Raw genomic sequence first — 27,229 nt, 5'->3', positions numbered from 1 at the left:
ATAAAAGTTTTGCATCTACTTATAATATCTAAATCTATGACAAACAAAAACTGGGGCTCTGAAAAGATTTTAAAGAGTTATTTAAATCTTCACTAAGATTTTAATATACAACAACAGCTCAAAACTGTGACATAATTCAGAGTATAACTCTGGTAGACTTGATATACAATTATTTTACATGGTTGTTTTATAAGTATTCTCACAAACTGTTTGCTAATCTGTGTGAAAAGTGTAGAATAAAATCTGTCTACCTCTCCACAAGCAGAGACAAAGCTACCATACCTCCTGTGAAACCAGTGTCATATTTGACTCCTCTCTTTTCACCCATGCACATATACATATAGCAAAGACAATGAGTGCTGTATCACACACACAAAAAATTATTTCTTCAGGATACTGAATGCATATAACAAATACTAATGGCTCTCTGTTTCTAGAGTGAAAAGCAAATGTCTGTATTAAAGTGATGGATTGCAGGCAGCATAATATGCTACAACAAAGCCATGGTTGTTTGTATAACATTTCTAATACCTTTATTTCCTTTACCATGACTGTTGCTAAAATCTTTGAATACTAGAAGCTTCTCCATTCTGCCTTGCCTATAACACAGTTTGCTGTATTTCAGGCTTTATAAACACCTGTGTGTATTACTAGTCACGCAGAAAAAAACCTTTTCTTAGCTACTCTTGACTCAGGCATCACAGCCAGGCAGTGCCCTGCATCACATAGCCACATTGTGTCCAGGTCATTATGTCCAAATAACAGAAGTAAGGGCTTTTACTTTAGATGTAGGGCTGTTTCCATGCTGAATCTGGTCTCCGCAACAGCTCTTTCAACACAGTCCAAATATCTGCCTGCCAGTGTGTTATCTACATCCCTTGAAATGTCCACATTTCTTACAGTTTCCTTTTAAAGATTCCTCTCTTGTTCCTTCATCCCATCTTTAACTTTTTGCTTTCTCATGTCTTATTCTGCAGTCTGTTTCCCAATTACCATTAAATTGGCCTTTTCAATTTGTGTTTGAAAAAAACTTCAGAAATGTATCTGAAAAGGATACACTTGGAAAACCTTTGGCTAAAAAGTCTTTGGCATGATTAAAAATAGACAAATTTCCAACTCTCCGTTTTGTTATGGCCCTATGAGCTCAAAGAGATTTTTGCCTTTTGTTTCACTTTTCCCACCTTGTCTGAGTGTTGCCATTTCAATTTCTGACTTCAGTGTTTAATCCTGAGGTGAGGGGGTTTTTTTGGGGTTTTTTTTTTTGTTTTTTTTTTTGTTTTCCTTCTCTCTGTTTCATTGCAGCATTACACCTTTAGTTTGCAATTTTATTTTGACTTAGTACTGGGATAATTCCACTACTCTCTCGTGCTGCCCTATTTTTATTTACTTTTTATTCAGATAAGTATGCATCATTTAAAATTGCTTCAGTGTAGCCACTTGAAGTCACACTTGAAGTCCATCTGTCCTCATGAGGAAGAGTTTATTAATTTGTTTGTTTGATGATGTGCCTGCCTGCAGCCCCAAATCAGAGCAAAGAGCATGTTTGGTGAAAGCAATATAGGAAGCAAAAGCACTTAGAGTGATTCTTTCACCATAGCAGACAGGTATGTTTTTTCTGTTACCTCTGCTGCAGTGCTGGACTGATATTATGTATTGTTTGCAAGACAGAAATTATGAATTTCATTCACTTTGCCACTACAAAATTTGCCCTTTCCCTCTGCACTGGAAAAGGCGCAGTAAAGCAGTAAAATAGCAGTACTCCCCAAAGGCATTTTTTTATCCTGATGCCAGTTCCAGCAGCAATGTCAATACCTTGCTTTTCCAGCCACAGCCTGGGTGACAGCAGTGATCCTGAGAACGGGTACCATGACGCTGGGCATGCAGCAGCCTTTTTCTGTGGACTGGCCCATAGGTTACCTCTAGTGGAAACTGATTAGGTAGAAGTACTCTGTCAGAAAAGTTTTCAGGGCAAAATCTAGGAAACAAAAGTACAGTAGACCAAGAAAATTAAGAGGAAAGGTATGTGTGGTACAGCTGGCTGGGTGCAGCAGAAAATTTTAAAGAGGAATAAAAAGAATTGAGTGATCCTCAGACAGTCAGCAGAAATTTGCCTCTCTAAACCATCACAGCATCAAGCTATGGTCTGGGCTATCCAACTGTTGAACCCTACTTGGGTATGCTTATTTTTGGAAAGGACACTTCTGTTAGCCTGAGAGCTCATACTGGAAAAGAATGTCATGATCTTTATTTCCAAGAAACATATTTTTTAACAGGAAATCTACAGAGGAACCAGGTAATGCTCCTATGGTGTATTTAACTTTGCACCCCCACTGCAGTTTTTCATTGCTGGGGATGCTGGCAACAAACGTATATCGTATCATACATGAGTTCTCTAAATGAAGTTTGTGATCTCTTATCTCAGGATAAAACATACGATAAAACACATGAAAGGCAATTCCTGAGCAAACATTGTAAAAAAACAGCTCAGGAGGAAAACCAAAGATGCACTGAGTCTTTTTCAAGGGCCAAATGAGACTGCACCAATTGTCTCCAGGTTGGAAGGTAAGCCAAAATAACTTAGGGGAACCTTTTCAGAGCAAGCATAAATATTGCTGCAAACATCCTACAGACAGCTGGAAGCGCAGGCCACTGAAGCCAAAGTGATTCTGGCTCAAAGCCTGCTTCCCATGTGAGGCTCCTGCTTCGGATGCTCTGTCGCTGTAGGGTGAGGTGGTGAAGCCCAGACTCTCCCATTTTGCTAGGAAGAGGGATCAGGTCTCTGTAATACCATGGGAAGCACAGTGTAATATGGCCTGGATAGCTGGGGAAGTAAAAGGGTACTGCTGAACCACAGTATGCATGTAAGGTACCATAGCATCACAGCGAGGCACTTAGTCTGTCCTATTAAAGATTCCATTTAGCCTAACCTTTCTGTCATGGTGCTGCTGCTATACTTTTTCCAGTATTGGAAATAGCTCGTTCTGGTACTAGGTTTTGGATCCCAGCACTGTGCTGGATTGTAGCGTAAGTATGATCTCAGTGTATTACAAAGAATGTTAGATGATGGAAAACTAATGAGAGGTGGGGCAGGAAGCAGGGGCAGCTCAAAAACATTAGCAGCTCTCTCCAACACGAGTTGTGCTTTGTTACACAAGACCAAAGGCCACTAGCTCTATTCACCTTTCCCCTTAGAAACACAGAAGTTACTGAAACAGCAGGATGCTGCTGCCATGCCCGAGCGCTCTGTGAACCTCTGCAAAAGGCTTTAGCATAGCAGAATGCTGCCTGATGGGCAAGAGTGGGGTTTCTTCCCTCTCCACTTTCAACCACTTCCTTCCCTACTTTTCTGCGCCTCTTCATCTCAACTCTAAGGAATATTACTCTATGTCGTTGTGTGAAAGAGACAAGTTCCTGCACCCTTCCCACTCTCACGCCTGTACTTTAGTGAAATTGTAAGACCAAATGGCTACTTCTCAGCTTCCAACTTCTGAACTCAAAATAAATCTGAAGAAATTGAATTCTTAATTTTCCACTAGAAGTGTCTTAACTACATTTTAATGCTGATAATTTAAGATGTTTGAATTAATCAATCACTTCAATATAAGAAAAGCACTTTAGGAGGGGGACCTTTTGGTTTCATCAAAAAATCTGATTCTTCACCTTTTTTGTATTACAGCAAGACCACCTTTGTGAGATGAATATTTCACTTTCATTCTTTGTAGCATATTTTTTCCAAGCATTCTGTAATCATTCATTTATCAAATGTAATACAGCTATTGCATGTCACATTTTAAAAACAGCACTTCAAGAACTTAATTTGCAAGCACTTTTGCACTTTACAATTTAGTCATATAAGTACTATACTTGAAATCAACAATACTAACCTTGTACATGTTGTTTAAGATGAATCACAATATCATACCTGACAATTTTATCTTAAACATGTATACCATTCATGGTATAAGAGTGTTTGAATTAGCCTACAAGCTCCTCAGGGCAGAACACATGTCTTTGTCTACATTTGCAGAGTGTGAGCAGACAGTTGACTCCTGATAAATAATACAATAGAATTACCTAACTACAGGATGCAGAAATTTGCAGGGAAATGAAATTTAAGGTTGCCTGTAAAGAAATGCTCAGAAAAAACATTTCAAGAGATGAAAGGTGGAGGACAAGAGAAACAATTGTTTTACTTTACAAAATCCTGAGGTTGGAGGTTCAAGGATGGGCATTGTCAAATTAATTCCATTTAGTTAGCATGGCATTAAAATGAACTGTGAAGATTTCTAGGGATTGATAGTAAAGAAATGGAAATATTTCTTTTTTTTTAATAAAATGAGATAAAAACTTTTCAGGTTTGTACCATTCCCTTTTGTTAGCAATAAGAATTTTGCTTTACTGGCTGTCTGTAACCAAGATGATGTGACCTTTACTGGATTAATATCTCCCTCTTTTTCTAACTAATCTTCTCTAATAGCAAAGGAAGATATTTCGGGGTATAAAAAAATACTCTGGAGGGTTGGAACTGGTCATAAGAAAGAATAAAATCATTATGGCAGAATATATAGAGGTGTTAAAATCTTAAACACAGATTCATAATAATGGCATATGAAAGGTTTATTTTCCAGTGATACAATTTTCACTTTTTTTTCCTAAACAAACTGCAATAAACAAAAAAAATTACAAATATATAAAAATAAACAAACTGCTGTAAACTTTACACAGAAACCTGCCCCAAACCCCCATACACCAAAGCCAGCTCATAGGTATATAAACAATATACCTCCAAATAAGCTGTCTGCCCGTCATGTCCCAGGACAGAATTCATCCTTAGAGAAAACAGCAGATTTTAGGTGCTAGTGTCTTTCAGCATTTCTGCTGAGGATAACCATCAAATTCCTGTTGGAAATTAAAAGGTACCCTCCTGGTACAAGCACAGAGCTTCCTATTTATGCAAAAAATGCGGTTTTCTTAGTGACCTTCACTCACTTTTTAACTTTATAGAGCACTCTGTTCCAAACTTGTCACTATTTTTATCTTTTTAACCATAGTCCCTAGAAATCTTCTGCTCAGAGAGTTTTACTTCTCTGCCATAAACACCTATATAGCATGTAATGGGTCTGGAATTAAGTTAGATTTCTGTTTTATTTTATCTTGCTCATTTTCCTACTTAAAAAGTTTTGCTATTTTTCACATCTCAGAATTCTCAGAGGCATTAAGGGTTTGGCTTGGATGGATTTCATCCATCTGACTATCATCTGTGTTTCCCTTTAGACATTAAAATCAACACAGTTTCTTCTGATAAGGTCAGAATTAGACAGCTTCCACAGATCTGCTATGCTGCCAACTTTCAAAGAGGAATAGAGACCAAAGAGTGGTCTACAGAACTGGGGCAAAAAGAATATATGCAATACCAATTATCATGTAAGAAGGGGAAATGGCTATCATAATTAGTGCTATAATCAAAAGTGGCTAGAACCATGTAAGCTACCAGCACACACATTCAACCAGCTAGTCAGTGTGAAATCAATGCAAGACTAACAAGTCAACTTGTACAAGACAAGGCTAACTTGACTAACAAGATAAGGCTAACTTGTACTAAACATCAACACATCCACCACTTGCCAGTCAGCTTTGACCAGTGCTGAAATTTCATCCTCAAAGCACTGGAGAACCTGCCTTTTCTTAAAGACAAAGAAAAAATAGATTTCTGCAAGAAAGTGGGTGAGTCACCTCAGCATTTTCATAGATTTATTCATATATTCATAGCGTGTGAGGCCAGAAGGGACTATCAGATAGTCTAGCCTGACCTCATGTAAATCACAGGTCATTAAATTTCATTCAGCTTCCCCTGTATCAAGCCCAACAGTTTTGTGTTTTGCTAAAATACCTTTCTTGCTTAAGTACGAGGTATTTATTTGAAGACATGGAGACAGAAAAGCCACCATTCCTCTTAAGGTTTGGTTCTAACGATTTGTGACATTCTTTGAGAAGCGTTTCTCCTTTATCTTTTATTGGAATTTTGCTCGCCCTGTGCTTTGAGCCATTTTTTTTCTGTTATGTGCTTCTCTGTTAGATTAAAATACCTATTAATATCTACTATTATCTCCCCAGTACGAGGGTCTGTGATCAAGATCTTTGAACTGACTCTTAGAACCTGTTGTGTAGGTGAAGCTTGGGCTCACAGACATACTGGATGAGGGAGATCTTTTAAAAATAAAATGGTTTTAATACAGCTAAGTGCAAAGTTACGCATTCAGAGACAAGGAAGATGAAGACTGGATGGAGAGCTAGAGGGTAGATAAATATATTGTAAAGCTACAAAAATATAGTGTGTACATGGTTGTATATGAATTTGTAGGTGGTATGATGGAAGAAAGGGATGCTTATGATTTGGAGACAAGTAATGGGAAAAGCAATGAAAAGCAGTCAGGTGAAAGCTTGGTTTACAGTTCTGATGAGGTTAATAGGAAACTAATCCTTAAATGACAGAAATTACAGAGGGAAAATTGGAATACAAAAATATTTTAGGTCCTGAGAAGGTACCTCACAGTGAGACAACAGGTTCTAAGAGCAAAAGAAAAATGATGGTCGTTATAAATAAAGCCACAGATCACATGTCAACGGCTGCATGTAATAGATATTATCAGTCTAGTGACAAAACAAAATATATTAAAGAATTATTAAATTATACTCTTACAGAAACATAGACAACTGTGTTTGCCTTGCACGGCAAGGTTTTGGTAGCATGGATGGCTTCTGTGAGAAGCTGCTAGAAACTTCCCCCATGTCCGAGAGCCAGAGCCAGCTGGCTCCAAGACGGACCCGTCTCTGGCCAAGGCCAAGCCCATCAGCAATGTGGTAGCACTCCTGTGATAGCATGTTTAAAAAGTGGGGAAAAAACTGTTGTGCAACAGCAGCTGGAAGAGTGAGACTATGTGAGAGCAACAGCCCTGCAGACCCCAGGCCAGCGCAGAGGGAGGCAGGAGGTGCCCCAGCCCCCAGCGCAGCGGCTCCCCGGCAGCCCGCGGTGAAGCCCCTGGCGAGGCAGGCTGTGCCCCTCAGCCCGCGGAGGGCCGCGGTGGAGCAGATCCCCACCCGCAGCCCACGGGGACCCCAGGCCGGGGCAGGGCGATGCCCCGAGGAGGCTGTGCCCCGCGGGCAGCCGGCGCTGGAGCAGCTCCGGGCAGGGCCTGTGGCCCCGTGCAGAGGAGCCCGGGCGGGAGCGGGTTTGCGGGCCGGGCCTGTGCCCCCGCGGGGACCCGCGCTGGAGCCGCTGTGCCCGAGGGGCTGCGCCCGGGGGGGGACCCGGCTGGGGCCGGCTGGGAAGGGCTGCTGCCCTGGGCAGGGCTCGCGTTGGAGAAGGCCACGGAGGACCGTGTCCGTGGGAGGGACCCCAGGCTGGAGCAGGGCCCGAGTGTGAGGAGCCTCCCCCGAGGGGGCAGGAGCGGCAGAGGCAGCGTGTGACGGACTGACCCAGCCTCATCCCTGTCCTCCTGTGCTGCTGCAGGGAGGAGGGAGAGAATTCAGGAGTGAAGTTGAGCCCTGGAAGAAGGGAAGGGTGGTGGGAAGGTGTTTTAAGATTTGTTTTTATTTCTCATTGCCCTACTCCAATTTGATTGGTAATAAACTAAATTCACTTAATCTTCCTGAGTCGAGTCTGTTTTGCCTGTGATGATAATTGCTGAGTGACCTCCCTGTCCTTATCTCAACCCAGGATCCTTTCATTATATTTTCTCTCCCCTGTCCAGCTGAGGAGAGGAGTGACGGAGCAGCTTGGTGGGCACCTGGTGTCCAGCCAGGGTCAACCCATCAAAACAGCCTTATACCAGAACAAATAGAAAAGCAGCATCTAAATGGATGGGCAAGTACAGGCAGATTACTGGGGGCTTGGTTGAAGTTCATCCCATCTGTGCAGTGTTGATTTCCCCTTTGTAAGAGTTCAAGCTTTAAAAGACAGCAGCCGTAAGTCACGCCATGACATGCAGCTGGGATATGCCTGGGATGCACAGTGAATCCAGGAGTTTGAAAACACAGTTAGAACCTCAGTTTGGACATTTATAATGCTGTCCAAAGACCAGCAATTGGTATGCTATCCACACATGCCTTTTTATGTCTGCGATTGTTCTTTCCATAAGTACTTTTTAAATTAGAATTTCACAGTTATTCACCAAGGTTAAATCCATACGATATGGATAGACTGGTTTCTTGGCCAACTTTATTTCTAGTTCTGCTCATTGGTTTGAAAAATATCCAGCTCAGATGATATTTATATCACCTTTGAATCAACATTCTCTTTGATATGCACAAAGCAGCTAATTTTACATACTGAGTCATTTCAAGATTATTGTCCTGCACTTAGATAATGCTGAGAATTGATAGAAGTGATAGAAAAGAAAGTCAATCCTGAAACACCTAGACAGTCAGCTTAAAAAGAAAAAAGGGAGACTTTCAGGAACGCAATGAATAGCTCCTCAATTTAGTGAAAGTTTAGATGCAGTATTTTAAACTTCTTATTCAAATGTATGCCACATGAGGGACAGCATTCTCCACCTTCCACTTGACACATCACTAAGGAGTTACTTTCTGTGTTTTCTTATTCTGTTACTCATCTCTTGCAATATGATTTATCTGATGCTTTCTTGCTCATAAGGGTCGTTGCTGTCATCTGCTGTCTTTTCCTCTAAACACATCCTCTTCATTTTCTCCTATTTTCCTCTTGCAATTAAACAACTTGCTCTCCTACTTCTGAAATACTGCACTTGGGTTTTCTTGTTTTCATGCTCATACTGAAAAATGCCTAATGATAAAGAATGATAACCAGTCTCCATTACAGGGAAATAACTCTTGCAAGATTTTAAGCAGATTCTACAACATATCTGATTTCCACCACCTTTTTGCTTTAAACAAATCCTTATTTTTAGAATTATATTTTGTAGTGCTACATTTTTAGAATTCTTTCATTCCCCTTTTATGTCAATTCAGAATTCAGGGAAGTTGAGTGGTTTATGGATATGAGAAGCTTTTAAAATCTCCATTGAACTTTTCCTTGAGTGAAATTACGTATCGCCTCTTTGTGTCTTGAGCAGTCAAAATAAATCATCTGGCTGAACTCTTCAAATCCGAAGCAAAAGAATATATGAACACTGTGTTACAAGTATGTCTTGAAGAACATTACTTCATCTGCTTTTGAGGTGCTGAAACAAAGAATTATGTTCCAAAGACAGTGATGGTTTAGGACAGCAGCATGTGAGTAAAACTAGTATCAACTAGGAGGCTTGTTAGAAGATAAATGAGCCAAAGAACAAGACTGACCATAACCACAGCTATCCCACCTTTCACTGTGCGAGGTTTCCTCCGGTCTGGATGCTCTTCCCTTCCAGGTTCTTGATAGCATGGCCATTGGAGTCAGCAGTAATTCTGGCACTGACCTCAGCTGGAATGACTGCTGAGTGGAGACCACCTCTGCTAACCATGGCATTCATGTTCATGCTCTCAGTTCACACAGGCTTCTGAACAGTGCAGTGGTTGTGCTGCACTCTCTTCCACGGTGGGCTTTAGTAAGAGATCAGCCACTGCAGATCATGACAGCCACTGTCTAAGACATAAGCCAGCTAGTTTGTCAGGTACAGCAAGATTTGTGTGTCTTTTCAGATGTATTGATGCTGTAGTAATGACATTGTTCTAAATGTGCTTAGAGCTCAGAATACAGCCCTCAAATGAGACTGGAATCAACTGTCTCATACAAATGTCGGGGGGGACCTAAACACGCAACAAGATATAGGCACAAAGTGAGCTTTAAATAATAGAAAAGCCACTAGAATTCAGTGTTGTGTTGAGTGAAATGGAAGAAAAGGTGTTAAATCTTGTCTTGGTACCTTTATTCCCAGCTTGTCTACTGCTAAAGTTTACCCAGTGAGATGACTTTCTTAGAGCCCTCTGTATATTGTAATAAACTGTTTCTGCCTTTATCTGACTGCTAGAGCTCAGATAGGAATGAGACTGCCCAATAAATGCATTAGACTTTGAATGTGCTGTCAACCTTCACTCTATTCTGCAGAGAAATTTCATGATTTTTGGGGTTTTCTTTTGTTCCATTATAGCTATTGCATGTGGGATCAACCAGGTTTTATATTTTCCCCAGCTATCACTCTAGGTCTATTGGACTGTTTCGCTTTCCTGTTAAAGACAGCAGTCACTATGTGTTTGCATTACTATTTTGGCATGTTCTTTTTTATATATCTTTAAACGTACCACACATCTAACCTAATTACCTTTTAATTCAGGAAATTCTGCTGCAGCTCAAAGAAGAGAAAAAATATCATCACACAATCAGAAGAACATGCCTTTTTATTAAGAGAAAACCAACAAACAACTGTCCTATATCAAATGTAATCAACTATACTACTAAAAATCAAAGTAACTACTTTGGAATTTTAAAGGAGCTTATAATTCTGCATAGTAGTGATTTAAAGTAATTTTAATAAATACTTTGCTGTGTGGGTAGGTATAATTCTGCTTGTCAGCACATCTGTATTTTTCTCTCATCTAATAAACTAGCTAGGACAGTGCAGCAAAGGAACATTATAATATTAACAATGTTGCTGGAAAGCTCTGTGCTTTAGAATGAATTAACTTTCACTGCACTGCAGAACATACAAAGTGAAACTGGCTCAGCTCAGAATAGCAAGTTTAACCCCTTAGGAGCTGTTAAGCTCTACTTATGTCTTGATGATGGTTTTTGAGAAGCCCTGGCATGGAAATCATGGAGGTAGCTGATATATTTGGCAAATATGGAAAAGCAACTGACTAGGAAAAACCTGAGATGAAATTTTTATTGTATGCAACAACAACAAAAAAATGTTGCAACTTTGCATTCCAGGGAACGTGCCAAGACACAGTAGTCAAGTTCCAGAAATACTAGTGGGTTAATGTAGAACTGAGACAGGTATCTTGTTATCCGAATATTCATTCCACGCCAGAAAGAACAAACCTTCTCTGTGACTGCATCCAGGTTTTGATTTTCCTCCTGTTAAAAATTTATCAGCTAAATGAGTGAAGAATGATTTAGTGAAAATCTGAGAGCTGATCAGCACTTGTCCTGTTCTGTATTGATCCATGCATAAAGGTTCATTGGAAAGCTTTCACCATTGCACTGACTTCCATGGGATCTCTTTAGGCACTTTTGCTTTCAGGGGTGAGAATACTGTGTTGAGCAGCTGCTTTTGTTATATGGCCAGGAAAGTATGAACTGGGATCACTTAATGCCTTTTGCACAGGTCATAAACCAGATTATAATATTTTATTACTACCATACTGGACTACAGTTGGTTTAGAGATATAAAAGAGAAACATTTTGCATAACAGATTTTTTAAAATAATAATAATAAAAATCAAGAATATATTTTTGCTGAAACAAAAGAAAATTTATTTGAAGTATTATTTTTCTGCATGTTTCAGGGAAGGAATTAACTGGGAATTTGAGGGGGTTGGGAAGGTTGATGGGTTATTATTCTACATGATATCTACTTTTCATATTTCCTGGTCAGAAATTGTTGGATCCCCAGACTGAGATGCCTCAGATCGGTTAATTTTCTTCTTCATACTTTACACTACTGATTTTCTCCACTTTTAAACAATGCCTATTCATTTCAAATGTCATAGGAAATCTGGTGAGGGTGATATGTCTAATACTGCTGAGTTTCTGCTCATCCTTAAGGTTTGCTATACTGTATTTTTGTCATTTCCTAATCTGTGGCTTTTGTATTTTCAAATACTTATAGGAGAGTAAATATTTTCTAATGTGACACTTTTATTTGGTCTATTCACTTAACAAAATTAAAGCATCCAAATGTTGTAAGAGAAGGAAAAACAGAAACTCAGTTGGTAAAGTGAGTTACAAAGAAACTCTAGTGCTTTAAGTACTGAAGAGTGAAAAAAGGCAAATTAAGTCCAATCCTAATCCATATTTGCTAAAACTTCCAGCTGGACATTTCCTAATATATTTTTCCTTATCCAGCTCACAGCCTTACTATACTTACGAAAATTCAAAACTTTTAATGCTCAATTGGTTTTACAACTCCAAAATTTCTCACATATCCAAATAAAACGAACAGTCTGCTCTGATTTCCTACTGGGGGCCCAATTAAAAGACTACTAATCCTGCTATTCCTTTCAGTAAAGCTCTTGAACCTCCCTTTGCTGACTATTCCTATCTCATCTTTTCATGCTAACACCTACTTTGCTGAAACGATTCCTTGGATAACTTATCTGATTAATTTGATTACTAATTTTCAGATCTGTTCTCCATTACTTACACAGATCCACTTATGACTGTTTTATTCCTTGTCATACACAACTGGCCCACTGCGAAACTAGTAAAACTGTTCATTGCATCAGCTCCATTTATTGGTTTTGTTTTTCTTTTTTTTTGCTTTTAACATTTTTTGCTTTTAACAGCTTGTGAGATGTGTCTATCATATACGAACAGAAGTACATGTGCATGTTCATATACATACACATACAAGCCACAAACTGTGCAAGAGACCCTAATATATAAAAATATAAATATGCAAGAATTACTTAAAATTACTAGATTCCGTATCTTACTGAAACATCTCATTGGGTCCATAAGAGTCTATTCTACTCAGTTTTAATTGGAAAATAGAAATAATTGTTTCCTTCCTCATACTTTTTTGTTCTCTTCTCTACTCACTTCATTTGTTTGACCTGTCCTTCTTTGTGTCAGGTGAAAAAAAATGGATTTTCTCTGAAAGTAGTACAAATTCTCCTTTATGCTTCTATCAACGTGCCCTCAAGAAAAGTCCTTTACTTATTTCAGTCATGTATAAAAAACCAGTATTTTATACTTCACTTAGATTATTTAGGTGTTGTAGATGTCTTACCAGAAGACCTTAAACACAAGTTTAAGGTTCATATCTGTTCATAAAGTTCATATCTGCTGGAACAGTCCTAAACAGAGCACTTGCTAATGTTGTAACTGAAAACTGATGTAAGAATTATTTCAACACTGTATCTTATCTTTATTGTAGCATTACCACTGAAAGATCCTAATATAGTCAAATTTTAAAAAGAGTAGTTGAAAACACTTGTGAGTGTCTCCAGTAACTATCTGTTATCTCTATGGTTGCAACAACAAATATTCACTATTGGAATGAAGTTCATAAGTATTAAAGAATTCAGAGGAATGGAAAAGCTTATTACTTGCATTAGGATGGGACCTGAACAATTTAAGGAAAGATGAAGCAGACAGGATCAACTCTGATCTTCCTGAGGGGTGGCTGTGTGATCTGGGTCCTGATTCTGCGAGGGTATGTACATAGACTTCAATATACCTTCCTACAATGCAGTAGTATATCTTAAAATGTTAAGTTTGGTTTTGAGGCATAATCTCTGTAACTCAGAAGGAACTGCAGATGATTTATGTGTGTGTGCAATTGGAATTCAGCTCATTACTACATTTTTGCTAATGACCCTGGAGACCATGTTGTCCTCTAGTCATGTACAAATAACATGATTATACACAATGATATAATGTTTATTAATAATTGAATTATTTTTTTATCTCATCACCTCAGTAGCCTCAGCTTTGCAGTATTTGTTTATCTGTTTGTGTTTTTCCTGAAACCCTCTCATTACTTTACAATGCAAAATTGTGACATAAGAAAGACTGCTTTATTTGTAAACAAATTCTTGCTCTTAATAATTAATTACTGAAGTAATTGTAGAATTTTACCTGTCTCTGGTGTTTTCATCTTTCTTTACCTTTCTCATTACCTTTTTTTATCCCATTCTCTGCTTCTCACCTTAAACCTTTTTAACTTCAGTTCTAGGAAACTCAAAGGTGCCAGTGAAAAATAGACTTGAATCAGTCATAGGGTCAGTATTGCATTTGCCAGACTGCAACAGCTGCTTTAAACATAATACTCTCAAAAACTAACCTTCATCAATGAAGACTTAATTAATACACCAGAATGTAATCAATTAGATGACAGACAAGAAGATTATCTTGGTTTTTACCAAACAGAGATAGTAACTGCTATCTCTGATTCCCAGTGACTTTATGATTTATATGTTCCATCTCAGAAATGTTTCTTATGCTGATATTCTGATGAATCTTATGCTTTTCATGTTTACACATTGTTGGTGATTGACTGGGCATGGAATTATCAGTCACTAGCATTTATGTATCTTCAAGACACAAAAATAAGTGTAGTTCCATTTTTAAGTCTGACTTTTGAGGGGAATAGAAGATATTTCCCTTGTGGAAGCAGAAAAATACTAATAGAAGTAAATCTTTCATTATTCCAGCTGATCTATTTCAGCCTTAGACAAAGAGCTATTGGGAAATACATGTGGGTTGAGATGGACTATTACTGTAGTTCCTGTACACATTACAGTTTTCATATTCTTATCTTCTTTGGCATCATTCATGTCTGGTCAGGATAGACCTTGTCAGATAATTATTTTTCTTAGTGTTCAGGTGTGCTTTCTGGATCAAGCTGTTCCCTAACAGTACCTAACAATTGTACAATATACAGAAACAAATCTTAAATGCTACAGTTGCATTTAAATACTCCTATTTTTGCAACTCTGGAAACTGCCCACTTTTTTTTTTTTTTTTTTTTTTTTTTTTTTTTTTTGCTTTATTTGTGTTTTTTTAACCATCTATCTAAAAGTATTTTTCATTTTATCTTATTTATTGTTTGGTCATTTTGAATTCCTCAGAAAAATACCAGTCAGGATACGAAAACAAATACAAACAAAATTCCAGACTCAAGAAAATATTACATTTGAGAAGAAAGGTTTGAAAATCATTAGTTTAATTGGTCACCTACCTAGAGTGTATCTAGATCCAGAATCAAGGCTTCTTAAAAAAACAAACAAACAAACAAACAGCAACCCTGCGTAATATTGTTAATTTTGCTATATGTCATCTTTCTTTTCTTGAACGTGTGCAAAAGTTCAGGAAGGAGAAAGACCGGGAAAAATGCCAAAGGGATGTGACTACTTGAAGAACAATAAACTTTTTAGTTTGACTCCTTGCCCTAAGGATGCATTGGCATCTGAGAGCTCCTTCCTTGTAGGATGGAAGGCAATCTGCATTTTCATGAACTGTCGGATATGATTGCCAAAGGTGATGATATTATGGCAATGAGATTATGACAAAAAGATGACAAAAAGATTTGATTCTGTGTTAGAAACCTTCATATGCATTGTCAGAAAATGTGAAGAATTTGAAACTATAGGCAATGAGAACAGACAGAATTTCTAACCTAAAAATTGCAACTGTGTGACATTTGTTTTGCATCACTGTGTAAAGTCTCAGCAAAATAAACTGGAATGAGTGGACAGGATGTTATCAGATAGGAGTTTTGAATTGTAAGTCTTTTCTCTAGCTCAGAAAGCCACTCTGTAAATATTGCCTTTTAAAATGGCTACCTGAGATACTTTGAGCTTGGAACATCTCCTCCCAGTTATGTCTATCAAAGCAAATAATAAGCAGAGCTCTTGCTGTGCCACTTTTTCCATTATACTTGTCAATGAAGAAGCAGAATAAAATTCTCAAGATGTGAGAAAAATGGAACATATTTAGTTAGAGGGATCTTGGATTCACTTATAAAGTATATATTTTCCTTGAAAATGTTAAATTGTTTGAGAGATAGGAACTGAGAATAACAGCTTTTATTTTCTAAACACCAATTACATACGAGTGAAAAATATGTATCTCTGCAACTCAAAGAATGGGCTTAATTTTTTGCAGGATCACACAGATAAGCACTTCAAGGAAAGGTACAGATGGCTGCATGTACATCCTGCAAACTCATGGATGTTATAAAAAAGGCCAAATCCTTTGACAGACATATCTGCTTGTTCCTGTACATATACATCTATCTTTAGGTTGGTTTAGAATTTTGCAGACATAAAGAACTCAGTTGCACATAAGGGCAGAAATAGAGGCATCCATTGAAAGGTATTGCAGCATTTGCATAGGAAGATACACAATGTTCTCCTAAACTGAATAAAATCTTTTAAAAGACACAGAAATATTCCTGTTATATTTTCAGAAAATATTTTTAATATGGATCTGATCTTCAGCAACATATACTGGCTGCTGTGGCTGTGTTTTGTTATGGTTTCTTCGTTCCCAATTCTTCTGGCAGAAAACCTGTGCCTGATTTCTGAACTTAGTTATGCTGGCAGATATTCCTGCCTAGCTTGTTATATCAGCTTCTGAATAACAGCTGATTTCACATTTTAAGCATCAATATGTAACCACGTAGATGAAATCAGAATCAGGTGTCTTCAATCAAAAACAGAAAAAATAAGAAAAAGCAGTCATCCCCACTCCCTCCAGCTTTCTGGCTGCCTGCCATTTTGTAAAGATATTTCAGTCTCTGCAGATCAGGCCTTTTTTATTCTAATGCCTCCTTGTGCAAATGCTTCTTCTCATGTGTCTTTCTTTTTGCTGCGGGCATAGTGCACCTGTTTGAAAGGAGCATATTACTTTTTGTGTATGTGTGTGTGTGATTTCCCAACTGCTAGTCCTTTTGGCAGGAATCTGTCTCCCAACAGCTGAGAAAGCAGAAAAGCTAAAGCCCTTTGCTACTTAGAAGAGCTACCTTCAACTCTGTGAAGAACCATGTGACACTACTGGAACTTGGTTCCCTTGGATTCTTGCTCTGAGGATGAAATTTCTGTGGTACTGGAGCTTCCCAATTGTGTAACGAGAGGGATATGTTTCTAAGGGACACTCAGTCAAGGGCATGGGTAACCTTTTTCTGGCTTGCTGCTTAGATCTTCAACTTTGTCAACACTACTTATAAAGATATAGATCTATTCCATATTGCAGAATTTGATATTACCATTTCTCTTCTACAGAGCCCAAACCCATATGGCATTTGCTTCCTGTTGATACCTCCACACCAGGAATCTCTTCAGCAAAGCAACCAAGACTTAGAGAAATACATACATGTCCTTTGCTCCTTGTGTTCACATACCTAAGCACTGTTTTCTAAATGAGAGGCCCAAAGAATCCTCTAGTGAAGACCAGAAAATCCTACCACTAGTTCAACACGGAAGTTGAAGAATTTCCTATTCTAATAGCAGTACTGCTCCCTAAATATATCCAGATCCCCTTGGAGTACAAATGTCAAGCCACAGTGCTTCTGCCTCCTGCGCCACCAGCAATAAAGCTGGTGAAATCCAGGTGTAGTTAGGAATTCTGCAGATGATGTCTGCAAATCAGTCCTGCTCAGGGTCCCACAGCTCTTCTAGCTCTGAAGGGCTGTCAGGTGGAAAAAAGTAGTAAAAACTTATTCCAGTCAATAAAGAAGATGTGGTTTTGAATACATACAGGAAACTTTTTTTTGAGTAAGAATGTACAGTTTTATCTGGTCACTCTCAGCATATGCTTTCATGCTGAACAAAGATAAACTAGATAACAATTATACTGTTCTGGCAAGGAGTTCATGAGAAAAAGAACAAAAAGTATGCTTATGTTTTTACTGAAATGACATGACTTGCTTTCCCTTCTCTCCTGTTTGATATCTGTCCTTCTGTTCTTGTCCCTGTCTACACTTTTTATCATGTTCCTACATTAGCTGTATGTTTTTTTCAGTGCATATTGTATTTTAGCCCAGGCAAAATGAATTTTAGGATGATGCCCCCAGAAAAGATTTATGAAGCTCCTCTGCGAGACATGGCTGCTTCCAGATGTGAGTATAATGCTAGTGCAGCCACCTCTGTGTTTTAAATTTTTATAAACATGTGGTTTCCATTTTGGTAAAATCTATGTGTCAGTTCAAAGACATGATACATTTTATATTGCTGTTCTTCAATAAAAGGCATTGTCCTGGCGTATCTCCAGCCCAAGGGCAAGAGAAAATGTTCTGACTACGTTCAGATTTGTTCAGCTCTTCTTCTTAAATCTACAATACACCAATGAGCTATATACATGGTAAAATCAAGGTTAGTCACAGCATGATCTTTACATGGTGAACTTCCTGAAAACAAAACAAAACAAAACACCCACCCCCCCCAAAAAAAAGGGGTGGGTGGGGGGGTGGGTATCAAGGCAACAATCTTCTGTACTTACAGAAAAACAGAAGAATATCTTTTTCTAGCACATGGTAAAGAGGGCATTGGGTCAAAAAGTATTGAAATTATGCATTGCCAAAGGTAATGATATATTGGAATTAACTGCAATTAGTAAGCATTCAACACTGAAGGCTTTTTAGGACAAAGAAAAAGAAATCAGATAAAGGTGATGCTGTTTTGAAAGAGGAGGGCAGGGTAGATATTCTCTCAACTTCTGTTTGGTCATAGATGGCAGAGAAAGAAGGATTATCCTTTGGATGTTGTCTCAAGGCCTAGTTAGAAACCTGTTGTTTGCCAAGTACCACTGCAATGGGTAGAAAGTGTGGGGAAGCAGAAAGGTCATTTGGTGTAAGCATGCCTTACAAATTATCATATGTATTCTTAATGTACTATGTTTGGTCTCTATAGAAACAGATTATATTACTACACACTTACATTTTTGTGATGTGTAAGGTGAAGAAAGATAATGCTTGAAAATACTTTCTACATGTGCACAAATGACATCTCAAACAGAAGAGCCACTCAGCTTGGTGATATATTTCCTTCTCAGAAAATCAGAAGGGAGATGGAGACAGAAACCCTGGGAATGCTTTCAGTAGGAAAGGTTACCATTCCTCGCTAAATCTAAACCATTCACATTAGAAGGAAGAAGAGCAAGTTATGATGAGCACATAACCAAGAAACGCAGTTATGGAAAGGGGCAACAGTCAAGGCAGGATTTTGTTATATACGGCACCAGCTCTAGTGGTCTCTAGTGACTGGTGGGTGTTTTGAACTGTCTAAGTGATAGTGACTCATCTCTGAAGTGCAGAATTTGAGCAGTTATGGGGAGACAGGTTTTTCATTCATTTAAAACATTAACTTGTCTGCACTGTCCAGCATGTCCATGCGTTGCTCATGGACATGAGCTATTCCAAATACATGGGTAGATACCCTGGTGAAGTTGGACCCCGAGACTTGTTAAAGTATTTTCTTTTAAACGTCAGGAGTCAATGGTGGGTGCTGGGCATGCGTCCTATTTGGCATGCCCAATCCAGGACCCTTTTTGCAAGCAAAAGATAGCAGACAGGCACTGCCTTAGGCAAACCTATGAATCTTCTGAAACATGCTGTGCAATCAGTACCTATATACAATACATGTTACATCATATCATCTGCAGTAGCTCTCTTATCCATTCATTCATCTGACATTCACAGAAATAAAAAAAGTGGGGTGATAGGAACATAAAGACATATGATGCAAAGAAACCTAATAATGGGTGGGTGAGCATCTTTGGATTTAAAAGTAAGAAAAGTATTCTTCTAAAGGCTAACTTTAACTTTTGAATCCTAAAATTGGTATGTATCCATGACAGTCAGCTGGCCAAAGGTAAAATTAAGTCAGCAGCTGGATTCCTGCAAGGATGTTTGTTATGGGCACTGAGGAGAGGATGCAAAAAGTGAATTTTGACACAACCAGGACAGACCAATGAGGTAATGTTTTGTCATTTATATTTAGCCATGGTAATGCTGACGTTGTTCCAAACTTTCCTTTTCGCATATTTCCATCACTTAAGACAGCAAGTTAATAATTTTTAGCTTTACTTGATGAATATTTTTAGATTTTTACTTAAAAATAATATTTTACTGCGTTTTTTTCTTCTGTTTTCTTTTTTGTACTTTTATGTCCTATTGTGCATTTGTTTGTTTTATTTATTATGAAATCACCTGGGATGTGTTCTTACAGTTCAACAATGTAATACTGCTTACCTCAGATGACAACCACAGGTAAGGCTAGGATGCTAACTGCAGAAGCTTGGCTTTGTGTTTTGACTTTTCATCCAAAAAAACCAAAACAAAATTAGTCTTTGCTACATTTTTATGTTATGAAAGAGAAGAGTTATGATTTTCTGTTTTCAGACAAAAAGAAGTTACATTTTAAATGAAAGCAGACACTTTCCAAGAAAAAAGGAATCTGTTTAATCAAAAATGTATCTTTCTGTCAAAGAAAACGTGGAGTAGAAAATTTTCAGTCAGTGCACTTCTGTTTCCTATATATTCTCCTGGGATTAGACTTCTTATTTCAAATAGAAGAAAGAGACCTAAAATCCCCAAATCATACATTTCAACTTCCTATCATATGTCAGTCAATTTTTCCTTCGATTTTCTTTTACTGCAGTTGGCTTGTATGTTTCTACTTAGACAATCAAGGATAAGCAATGGCCAGAAATTCATCATCAATCTTTACTCCAGTGCAAAATAATTTTGAATGGTCTGCAATTCCTCACAGAGACCTCTGTTTTTTATCAGTACTTTAGGATATCCTAAAAAGCAACCCCCCCAATATGATACTTTGTTATTTCAGTGTTTATTTTTTCAGTAGAATGCCCAAACATCCCCAAAAATAAAATGTAATTTCTTTCCAACAGGGGGAAAGTATTTTCATATTCTTTCTCCCGGTAATATTCTTTTATATAACTTTTTCTCTAAACTCAATAGAAATGATGAAAAGGCAATCATATTGATTTTATATTCTTCAAACAACTGTCACCACAGAACATCACGATATTTGACTGTAGCTTTTGAATTACTGTCTTCATTTTTCTATGGCGTTCTGCTGTGGTTTAATAACTAATGGGAATAGTGGCCATGCACACAGATCTTTGTTTTTCCAGTTCACTTTATATTTCATCTGATCCTCTTCCTGTCTTCCTTTACTCTGCTTTTAATATGTGCAATTTCATTTTGTCAACATTATAAGGATGTTTACACTTAAATAAATTGCCAATTTCTTTTCTCATAGCTGTAGGTACCATTTTTTATCTCATGGACCAGAATACTGTGGAGTAAAAATTCTTGTCTATTGTGGATGCAGCATAGAGTTATTCTGTATTTTATTAATTCAGAAGTTCAATACTTAATGAGCTTTCATGATGCTAAAACACCATGATGAGTTTGTTAACGAAATGGACGCAACTGAGGATTTAACTCTTTGCTACCATTGATAAAGATGTAGCCTGTAACACCATGCACAATTCCCCTTTAAAGATATCACCCACTTCAGAAAACAATTTTATCTAACCAGCTGTCTCCTGGACTCACTGTTATTTTGCAGCCCACAGCCTCTGACTGAATCATTAACAGTAACTGTTGAAGGTGAAACCTCTGAATTTAATTCCAGGAGCCTGTACCACCCAAAATCAGAACCATCACTACTACCAACATAACCCCAAGATCATGAAGCCCTGTGGTAAATTCTCTAGTGGCTGATGGTTGTACAACAAGAAAACACCCCAGAGTAGTTATCTGACATAAAAGCATGAGGACAGAGTAAATTCACAGCTCTGCAGTTTTAAAACAGTTATTTCTATGAACTGTATTTCACTCAGAATCATGTTGTACTGGGTTGCTAGCATCTAAGAAGCACCAAGTTTACACCACAACCTTCCCCTCCACAGGGATGTTCTCCCCCCTCTAGCTGGCTATTTTCACAGAGTGAGTAGGCAGTTACTGGGTGTAAGCTGAACTCTGCCAGCTGAAATCTCTTCAGCTGACGCTGGCCAACAGGTTCAAAAGTTAGTAGGGTGAGCTCACCAAAAATTCAGCAGGGACAGGTGCAAAGCACCACATTTAGGAAAAAATAATCAGCTGTCCAAAGACAAGCTGAAGAACAACTAAGTTGGTAGCAAAAAAAGAGCTAGAGATTATCATTGGTCACCATTTATAAACAATACTTTATTACTAAGAAAAACAAATAACAGAGTGAATAAATAGGAATACTGCCTGTAAGATAGTCTGAAAGACTTTTTCCACCTTAAGATATTTATGGAATATTTGAAGAAAATCCAGAGAAGAGGAAAAAGAAGGATCAGAGTCTTTACAACACAACCACCAAGGAAACACTCAACAGACAGTGATAGCTGAATAAAGAAGGCGGCCCTGAGGGTGGATATGATGTCTGATGTCAAAAGGAGTACCTAGCAAAGAGGAACAGAAAAAAATTATGTCAGATCTTAGTGGGGCAGGACAGAAAGCAATAGGCTGAAATTGCAGCAAGGAAGGTTCAGGTTAGGTTATATGAAATCTTTTTAATACTATAGAAAATGAAGCACTACAATAGCTTGCTTGGAAAAATGACCAGCACAGAAAGTCTTTAAGACAAAGCTGGACTCAGGTGGATGAGAAACGTTTAAGACAGAGCTGATCATGCCTTCAAAAAGGACAGTGGTCTATATGAGCTCTCTCAGGCTCTCCTGCCACCCACGTTTGCTATTGGCTTGCTAATCTGTTGCTGATGCAGAGACTTGCAAACAGTACAGCTGTTGAGCCTCATCTTGTTAGAGAACTGGGCTAGAAATAAAAGCTGAATATTAGAAGTGTGTCATCTTTCTTCTATAGTACTCAGATCTGCTCCTCCTTTACAGTCTGATGTTAGGCAAATGATTAAAATCAGATTGGTGGGGAGTTTGGTATCTGAACTATGGATGGCTTTTATCCAGAAACGTGAATGAAACAATGAATACAGCTGGTAAACAATACAAAAAGTGATTCTGAATATCTTTCTGCTTTAATGCAAGGAATCCTGTTTTGTAGTTATTAAGGGAATTGTTATTTGTTGCTAAAGGTTAAAAATTCTCAGTCATGTTGTTCCCAGAACATGTATTAGTTCAAATACAAATAATTTCTAATCTGAGTTTTGTTTGAGGGATGAAATTGCCCAGTTATTATTCATTGTCTTGCCAGACATCCAGTTCATATGACTTTGCCCCATGCCATGGACAGTAGCCAGTGAACAGCAAATAGCTGAAGCAATCATTTGCATGAATCCTCTAGTCTGAAATGTGTACATATGTTTAAAAATAAAGGCAACTACAAACACAGGAATAAGTTTACAAGTCATTCACAAAGACAAAAACTATATGTCTTTTAAGTAAATTTAAGTCTAATTAATCAGTGAGCCAGTCCTTATCATGACCAAATTAGTCAAATCTTTTGCTGAGGCACCATGTGAACCCTTAAGTCTGCTTTTTGCATGTTCTATCAGCTCAGTGGAACAAGGGAGTACAGGCAGCATTAAAGGCATAGAGGAGAAAGGAGGATGTCTTCACCTATCCTGATCTGAATGTGACTGCTGCTTTAGTTTTCATCCTCCAATTATCAGAAGTGATCACAGAGAAACTAAGAGCTGATGGAACATCTTTAAGCCAGGTGCTGCCACTTATCAGCTCTAGTATCTACTTTTTGCTCCCACACTAATGAAAAATGATTTCAAAAGAAATGAAGATCCTGTTTCAATAAGATCGGGGAAAAGATGTAACCTAAAAGCTGTCTACAGACTCAGGAATAAGTGAAATGTTTTGACAGGGAAAAATATGTGTTGGCAACATTGCTCGACTCAGATTTCAAAAGTAAAATTGAAACCATACTTCTACAGGGTGCAGACGCTGACAACTGGAAGCCTGTTCTGCAATATATAGTAGTTCAGAATATGCCAGCCAGCTCCTCCTCTCCCCGCTTTCTTTCATGTACAGGACAAATACGTTTCAGGGAAAAGAACAGTCTGACTTGGTACATTTTTGAAAACAAACAAACAAAACCCAAATCTGACTCTCATCTGTCTGCAGCACAGAGCATCTGTATCTAACTAGATAAAACTGCAAGGAAGATGATATTCTTCAGACTTTTGTGGTCAATCCAGGCTGAATCCAGGCTGAGTCCATATCTATGCAGTGTCAGCCCACACGAGGTGCAAAACAGGACACGTGAAAGAGTCACATCTGAAGAATCCAGATTTCAGTTTTCAGAAGGGTGAATAAGGCTGTGGAGATAGGTCTTGACAGTTAATTATATCAGTTTGAGCAACAGCTATGGAATGTGAGGTTCCCAGATTAGGATGGCTGGGGAAGCACCAACACTTAAGACTAATAAAGAAACCCAGAAAACAAACATTTGTAATTATGTGTATTGTGTTCTTAATTTCTTGGTCATGGTCACTGCAACATAGCCATGCACCACTCGTCTTTTTACAATCAGTGAAATAGTTTTGGACTGGAAACTGTGAAGTACAAAGACAGTCAAGTACTTCACTGGATCATTAAAAAAAAATCTAAAAGAAAGGCAAATAATTCTCTCTCAGTCTCCTTCTTTTGTGCTCATATGAAGGGATCTAGAGATAAAGTGAAGATTCCCTTTCTTGAAACCTATTTCAAGCAAAAACATTAAATAAATCTAGAATATTGATTTTTTCTTTTCCTTTTGGACAGATATTAGTTGTTTCACTGTCTTTCACTTGATTCTTTTTTCATTTTCCTCCTGCAACATTATACAAGCTCATATAAGGTCAAACTCCTTAAGGAATTTGTTCTACAACTTTCCTCTAAGGTTTCCCAACTCTATATATTAACTTTCTGCTGACATCTGAAGCTTTGTTTCTCAGGGCACTTAGCAGAGGAGGGAGCATATGTCTGAATCTTTTTTTTTTTTTTTTTTCAAAGAATCCATTCTGCAGATTCTGTTCCCAAAGAAGTGTATTTATAAGAGACATTTCAGCACTTCTTGATTTGGTTCGCAACACAGATACTGTTATACTATATCTCCCATCTACATTTTTTGGTGCTTCAGTGCGCAGAGAGTTTGTATATATATATATGGTTCTTCCCAAAGTATGAACTTGACATGGGAATTGAAATAATGTGAGCCCATGTGCTGGTCTGGTTAGACAGATTCCCTCAGTAACCTTTTGGTGATGCTCCTTTCTAGCTCACATGAAGATAGGGCAGCGCAGAGCACCATCCTATCTGCTCCAGTTGTGTCCAGACAGGCTTTGTCCTACAGGAGCAGGCACGCAGTGGCTACAGCTTTGCTTGTGGTAAAGGGGGCAAAAAGGGCTTCTTGGGAGACAGCAGCTATTCACAACACCTTCCTCATTGTGTGAGCCACCACAATGTCAAGAAAACCTTTTAGTGTGACTGTGCAAAGTGGTGTCACACAGCAGCACCCTGAAATGCTGAGAGATCAGTTTGTGGGTACAGTGATGGATGTGCTTAGGAAGTACACTCATGTAAAACTGCAGCCTAGGGGGTAACTGTACTGACACATTTCCCAAACTTTTTCTCTTGCTTTAATTTCTCCCATGACTTTGTGGAGTTGAGATAGGTACAGAGCACCTCACCTTCATCCTTACATGCTGCATTGAAATTAGGTTAATAAAGTGGTTTTCAAGTGCATTATAAACCTTACATTCATTAACCACCAAAAAATGAAAATGAAAAATGTGGGTAACTTAGCAGAAGAGAGTTGAAGAGAAGGATGTAGAAGTAAGGAGAATAAAATGATAAAAAGCAAATGAAAAGCAGGGAAGAGTCAAATATGAATGAGAATTTTCTTCTTCTCATCTTAAAGGTCATTTCCTCCCTCTGGCTGGCTTCTGTAACAATAGTAATATATACCACCACCACCACCACTTCAGGGGTTATTCTTTAACCTACTGAAAGGATGGGAACATTTTTGGCTGAAAATATTAAAACATTTCAGGTAAAAAAAAAAAACAACAACAAAAACCCCACCTCACTGAATATCATCTATCATTGTGCTCATTGCAACAGTCTCTCTTTTTCACTTTCTCACACTTAACATTCAAGACTTTTGTGGTTGAATAGGTCCCTGGATAATAAGTAGGGATGTGTGAGGGATGGTTAAGAAAACTAAAAGTAGGGATAGAGGGGGAAAAATATGAAGGAAAACAAGGAAGAGGGATGGAAAGGACTGAAAGAGAGAAAGTGAATAGAGATAAAAAAGAATAAGAGATAAATGGGAAAGAACTTGGCTTTCACTTGCACTGACTCCTTTGTAAAAGTATGACAGTGAAAAGTTGCTCTTATTCTTTTTTACCTCTATTCCAATAAATCTAAATTGCAGATAGACTTTTCTGATTCAGACCTAAAAGGAAAGAGAAGGAAGAAAAAATATTGTTAGAAAAAAGGAAGCAGAAGAAAAAGATAACTAGGGCTAAAATAATAACAACAAAAAATATCTGGAAAAGTTCTTACAAACTTCAGGCTTTTCTTTGTCAGTTGTTACAACTTTTAATAGTTTTCTATATTTCCAAGTGATTCAATGAACATTTTGAAAATTTTCCCCTAAACTGAGCTACTGAAAAGTTGCATTGATGTTGCTAGCTTTTGGTCATTTCTACCTTAAATGTAAAAATGAAAATGTAATTGAAGGGGAAGGAATATGATTTAAATAAGTATCAACTTTTAGTAAACAGAAGAGGAAGGAGAATAGTGAAAAGCAAATGACATTGTTCCCTTGGAAAGACCCTAAGCAACAGTAATATCAGCAATGCTACTACTGCTACTACTAATGATGACAATCGATCACTGAATTCAATGTTTTAAAAGGAGAATGGGAGCTTACGACAAAATCAGAATCTTACAGTTCATTATGGGAAAATTCATGAGTTCTTTTATAGAAAATATGAGAAATAGGGCAGAAATAAAGCAAGAAAATGACATCACAGTGAAAGCTATGAAAATCACTGCATGTTTTTCAGTTGTCTGGCTGAAATGAAGACAATATTTTGGATCCAAATAACCATTTTGTTTGAAACAGAATGAAATGTTTTATTTCACTTTAATGTCCTTTGTTTACTTGTATAATAATTCTAATGTGAATTAAGATCAATTTTTAAGTAGAACAACATTTTATAAAGTTTTTAAATGTCAAAATAAACCATAAACCACACAGAGTGTTTTGCAACTCTTTTCCAGGGCTATTTTTTCCTCATGTTGAATCAGCTCCATAAATCTGACACTATTTACAAATAGTTACAGATGCTCTCGTTTTGCATTTGCTGGCTTGTAAAACAGATGACCTTTTCTGACAGGCGTTTTGTACAAAGTCAGAGATTTCTTTCAGATTTCATATTGCAGCCTTTTATTTCTTTTATTTATTTTATTCTTCATCATTCTTATTCATCAATCTACTGCAAGCATCTGGAAGCCCAAAGATCTGACCTTTTGGTTTAAGACTCCCAAACTCCAGTGCTTTCTTCTCTGAGCAACCCAACGTAGGCTGAAGGGCAGTGGCATGTCCTGATATCTGGGGAGATCAGCACCCTCAGCTCCCAG

This window comes from Falco naumanni, chromosome 3 (genome assembly GCF_017639655.2).
Source record: "Falco naumanni isolate bFalNau1 chromosome 3, bFalNau1.pat, whole genome shotgun sequence".
Lineage (NCBI taxonomy): Eukaryota > Metazoa > Chordata > Aves > Falconiformes > Falconidae > Falco > Falco naumanni.
The sequence above is the reverse complement of the archived record's forward strand: the minus strand, read 5'-3'. Positions refer to the sequence as shown.